The sequence below is a fragment of the Trachemys scripta genome, chromosome 12 (assembly GCF_013100865.1).
Source record: "Trachemys scripta elegans isolate TJP31775 chromosome 12, CAS_Tse_1.0, whole genome shotgun sequence".
Classification (NCBI taxonomy): domain Eukaryota; kingdom Metazoa; phylum Chordata; order Testudines; family Emydidae; genus Trachemys; species Trachemys scripta.
Window position 1 is genome coordinate 39,651,365 of NC_048309.1, and position 5,830 is coordinate 39,657,194.

Consider the following 5,830-nt stretch of genomic DNA (forward strand, 5'->3'; position numbering starts at 1 on the left):
GACCAGAGTGGGGACAGGGCCCAGCTGGGTGAACAGCTTGGCCTAGAGAAGCAGGGAAGTGTGCAACCTTCTAGTTAATTAATAATAATGATTAACGAGGTGCCGGCTTAGTATAGGACCCACACAATGGAGATTCGATAAAGTTTTGCTCTTCCCTTGGCTTGGCAAAGGAGAAACACATCATTCCCCCCTCAGTGTGAGGTCTACACTTGGCCTGTGTTCATAAAGCACCTTCACCCTTTCACCATGTACACAGCACAGGTGAGATGCATCCAGCTCTGGTGCAGGGTAGCTCAGTAACAGCCATGCAGTGACACTGCACGGAGATGTTTTACCTGTTGCTGAGATGCAGCCAGCTCTGGGGAAGGCTGGCAGGGGAGCAGCCAGTAAAGAACATTGCAAGGGGATGGCTTGCTCGGCGCTGAGGGGTGGGGTGTGGCCGTGCTGCTGCCTGCTGGAGGGAATGAACCCTGCATTGTGTGTGGAGAGAGTGAAAGAAACCAGCACCTCCTAGCAGACAGAGCACTACCTTAGTAATGCCAACCCCTGATCAGGATTTGCCATGTGCCCAAGGGGCTGGCACTGGGGGCTTTTAATGTGGCCTCATATTGACACCTACCAAGTCCTGTTTGTGGGGGTGTGGGGCTGTGTATGTGGTGAGGAGGTCTATAAGTGTGCGTATTGTGGAAGGGCTTGGGGGGGGGGGCGCTCTGTGGAAGGCTGTGAGTGAGGAAGGGCAGTGTGGGGGTGGTGGGTATGTGTGAGGGGATATCTTTGTGGGGTTTTTGTGTTGGGGCTGTGTGGAAAGTGGGGTGGGGGCGACTCTCCCCGGTATTCTCCTGGGTGCTCACAGTTCATCCAGGGATCAAATCCAGGTCTGGCTGCTCTTACACACCCCAGAGACCAAGTGCCAGGAGGGACCCAGGAGCTCAAAGAGCAGATATCAACTCCCTCTTGCCCAGCTCCCTTCACAGCAAAGGTGGAGAGAGGATGCTGAGATCTCACAGCCAGGTGGGTTTTCACACACAGCTTCCTTCTTGCTTCGATTCTTCCTGCTGCTGCTGTTCTGCTGCCCACCCCTCCCTGCTCCAACCACTAACCTGGCCATGCACAAGTGCAGGCTGGAAATTAGCAGGAGGTTTCTAACATTCAAAAGGGGGAAGGTTTTGCAACAGCCTCCCAGTCGGAGTTGTGGGGCAGGGGGGCACACAACTTCATTAGTTTCAAGAGAGGTAGAGAAATGTATGAGTGCAAGTGTATGATGGGTCTGCTTGTGATGGTGCTAGGCAGAGCTCTGCAGTCCCGGGGTTCATGTCCAGTTAATGTTCTATAGAATCATAGGACCTGAAGGGATCTTGAGGGGTCATCTAGTCCAGTCCCCTGCACTCATAGCAGGACTAAGTATTATCTAGACCATCCCTGAGAGATGTTTGTCCAACCTGCTCTTAGAAATCTCCAATGATGGAGATTCCACAACCTCCCTGGGCAATTTATTCTAGTGCTTAACCACCCCAATAGTTAGGAAGTTTTTCCTAATGTCCAAACTAAACCTCCCTTGCTGCAATTTAAGCCCATTGCTTCTTGTCCAATCCTCTGAGGTTAAGGAGAACAATTCATCTCCCTCCTCTTTGTAACAACATTTTATGTACACCTCTACCCCAATATAACGTTGTCCTCAGGAGTCAAAAAATCTTACTGCGTTATAGGTGAAACCACGTTATATCGAACTTGCTTTGATCCTCCAGATTATGCAGCCCTCTCCCCCCTCCGCCCCCCCCCCCCCCGGAGTGCTGCTTTACTGCGTTATATCCGAATTCATGTTATATCGGGTCGCGTTGTATCGGGGTAGAGGTGTACTTGAAAACTGTTACCATGTCCCCTCTCATCTTCTCTTCTCCAGACTAAACAAACCCAATTTTTTCAATCTTCCCTCATAGCTCATGTTTTCTAGACCTTTAACTGTTTTTGTTGATCTTCTATGGACTTTCTCCAATTTGTCCACATCTTTCCCGAAATGTGATGCCCAGAACTGGACACAATACTCCAGTTGAGGCCATATCAGCACGGAGTAGAATTGCTTCTTGTGTCTTGCTTACAACACTCCAGCTAATACATCTCAGAATTACGTTTGCTTTTTTTTGCAACCCTGTTACATTGTTGACTCATATTTAGCTTGTGGTCCACTATAACCCCCAGATCCCTTTCCGCAGTACTCCTTCCTACGCAGTCATTTCCTATTTTGTATGTGTACCACTGATTGTTCCTCCCTAAGTGGAGCACTTTGCATTTGTCCTTATTGAATTTCATCCTATTTAGTTCAGACCATTTCTCCAGTTTGTCCAGATCATTTTGAATTTTAATTCTATCCTCCGAAGCACTTGCAACCCCTTCCAGCTCGTATCGTCCACAAACTTTATAAGTGTACTCTCTATGCTATTATCTAAATCATTGATGAAAATATTGAACAGAACCGGACCCAGAACTGACTCCTGCAGGACTCTACTTGATATTCCCGTCCAACATTCCTAACACTCATGCTTCAGGATTTAGCTGGCCATTGGCAGGGGCCAGGAAGGGATTTTAACCTCCGCACCCCGTGTAGTCTGAGAGGAGTTTTGGTGGCTTTTTTTTTTTTTTTTAAATCTGCTTTATATGAAGCACCAGGCGATGCCCATGGCTGGAGATTGGACATTGGGAGGTGGGCCAGGTCTCTGAGGTGGAGTTTTGGATGAGATATGTATGAGAGAGACTGACTGACTATGTATGCGTGCTAGTCCCTACTACTGTAACCACTAGACCCCACTCCCCGATGAATCCAGCCAACAACACCGTCCCAGTGATCAAGTTCATCCTGCTGGGTTTCCCCTCCCTGAGCCAGCTGAGCTGAAATCTCCTGTGTGCCCTTCTCTCCTGCACCTATGTTGGGACGCTGGCAGGCAACCTGTGCCTCGTGTGGGCTGTGCTGCGGGACCCACGCCTCCAATGCCTGCCCATGTACATCCTGCTGGGGAACTTCTCCTGGATGGAGATCTGCTATGTCATGAACACGGTGCCACGGATGCTCTCTGACCTAGTAAACCCCGGTGTCCTCATCTCCTTCCAGGCCTGCTTTTTTCAGTTCATCTTTTCCATGGGGACCACCGAGTGCCTGTTCCTCTCTGCCATGGCCTTGGATAGGTACCTGGCCATTTGCCACCCCCTGTGCTATCCCGTCCTCACGTCCACACACAGGTGCTGGGTGATGGCCTCCTCCTGCTGGCTCATTGGCTTCCTGTGGTTCATATGCCCGTCACCCTCATCTCCCAGCTCTTCTTCTGCGGCTCCACCCTGGATCATTTTGTCTGTGACCTGGCCCCATTGCTGGCTGTCTCCTGCACCCCAGCTCCCCGGACTGAACAGGCGTGCTTTGCCCTGACCACCTTTGTCATCCTTGGCACTGCCGTCTTCACCCTGACTGCCTACGGGCTTATCATCAGTGCTGTGCTGCAGCTGCCCACAGGGGCCGGGCGGCACAAGGCTTTCTCCACCTGCTCCTCGCACCTGACCATTGTGGGTCTGTTCTGGGGCTTTGGCCTTGTCAACTACATCAGCTTGGCGGCCTCAGGGGGCAGTCGGAAAATGGCAGCCCTCTTCTACGCGGTGGGGACACCCCCTGCTCAACCCGCTAATCTACAGCCTGAGGAACAAGGAGATGAAGGAGGCTCTGAGGAGGACCCTGCTGGGGAAGCGGTAGGAGGTTCTGCTCTGTCCCCAGCATGCAGGGACTGGCCGGTCATGGGGGTGGGCAATGGGATATGGGTCCCTTCTCCTCCAGGGGTGCTGGCTCCAACCCTCCAAACACAGCATTTTGCATGACCTTTAGGGGTCACTCGTAGTATAAAAAAATGCCTGTCTGATGCTACAGCCAGAACACAAGCGTGTGTCCCCCTTGCTGGAGGAAATGAGCCCTGCTCAGTGTGTGTTTGCAGGGGGTAGGAGAGCAAACTCTGTGTATGTGCGGGGAGGCTGGCTCGCATCTCTGCCTGTTTTGTGCAGCTTTATGTCAAGGCGGTTATCTGGATCAATGTGTTCTCACACTTAGAGCCAGATGGAAAAGTTCTGCCCATCTTTTCACTGCTGTTCGTCCAGAGAAGCCCCAGTGATGTCCAGAGACTGACAGCTGGAACCCAACTCATGGCAACGCTATCTTGTATGTTATGGATTGCACTCCCCTCCCACAGCCAGGGATAGAACCCAGGAGTCCACGCCTCCCTAATCTAACCGACTCAACCCCACTAGCCTCTCACAGCCAAGGATAGAACCCAGGAGTCCAAACCCCCAAATCTAACCCACTCAACCCCTCTCGCCTCCCACAGCCAGGGGTAGAACCCAGGCATCTTAGCACCCCGATCTAACCTAGGAGTTTTCAACTAGGGGTATGTGTACCCCTGGTCTTCTGGGGGTACATCAACTCATCTAAATATTTGCCTAGTTTTACAACAAGCTACATAAATGGTTTGAGTTTGGGTTTTTGTATGGGAGGGGTTGTTGTCTCTTTCTCAAAGCGTCAGGGATGGCCAGTGCTGGCGATGGGACATCGGGTCGGGTGGACCAGGGCTCTGAGGTGGCACCCAGCATTCTCTGATTGGGTGCTCGGCTGGCTGGTTCTTGCTCACATACTCTGGGTCTAACTGATTGCTCTGTGTAGAATGGGGAAGGAATTTCCCCCCAGATCAGATTGGCAGTGACCTTAGGGGTTTTGCTCCTTCTTCTGCAGCGTGGGATGTAGCTCATTCATGAGGGTTATCTGGGTGTATCTCACTTAACCCTTTCCCTGCTATTGCTGGGGCTCTGGTGCCCCTCAGTCCCTGCTATTCTCTGCGTGTGTCACATAACAATTTAGCTTCCTGAGGGCTCTCCTAATTTGGTCTAATTTCAGCTGCTGGGTGGTGTTGGTGGCCTGTGATCTACAAACGGTCAGACAAGGTGATCTGGTGGTCCCTTGTAGCCTTAAACTATAACCCAGGAGTCCAGACTTCCAGACCCTGCTCTAACCCACTGGATCCCACTTCCCCATTCCTCTCCAAGAACAATGGATAGATCCCAGGAGTGCTGACTACCCATCCCTCCTTGCTGTAAGCCACTGGACCCCACTCCAGGGTCCGCGAAAGACAGACTGAAAACAGACTGACCAGAATCCAGCTATATGTACAGACGACAGATTTCCAAGGGGCTCCATGCTGCCATTCGAAATTTCCAAAGGGGTCTGCATCGCCATTCGAAACTTTTTAGGAGCCCACCAATGAAAAAAGGTTGAGAATCCTTGCTCTAGAGTATGCAGGAGCGTTCCCTCCTCCTCCAGGGCTTAGACTGAGCAAGGAGTCAGGACTGAGGGGACTGGTGCAGGCCCACTGACAGCAATTTAGGGACCCACCAGGTTAGGCAGCAACTGAGGGGGATTTGGAGGATATAAGGGTATGCCTGCACAGCAACTAGATAGCTAGGACCCTCCAACTTCGCAGGGTCCTAGAGCCCTGACATCTACACAGCAGTGAAACAGCCCCACAGCCTGAGTCCCAGGAGCCTGAGTCGACTGACATGGGCCAGCCACTGGTGTCTACTCACTGTATAAACTCTCTGTGGATCTGCCCGAGTCACCTCTTCTATCTGAGTAGTTTTCCCCCTGCACTATGGGGCTGCCTTAGTTCCGGGGGCCTGAGCAGCTGCTCAGAGTCAGAGCTGACCAGGGCTGCATCTCCATTTACCTTCCCGAGAGAAATAATCGATACATCGTGAACATCAAACAGAGACAGACAGAGAGGTGGTTGTGTACGGGGATGGATGGACTGAC

At 51.7% G+C, this 5,830-nt stretch overlaps 1 pseudogene; it reads left to right on the forward strand.

Moving 5' to 3' along the window:
* The first annotated feature begins 2,809 nt into the window (after nucleotides 1-2,809).
* On the forward strand, nucleotides 2,810-3,733 carry LOC117885454 (annotated as a pseudogene).
* Nucleotides 3,734-5,830: the final 2,097 nt, after the last annotated feature.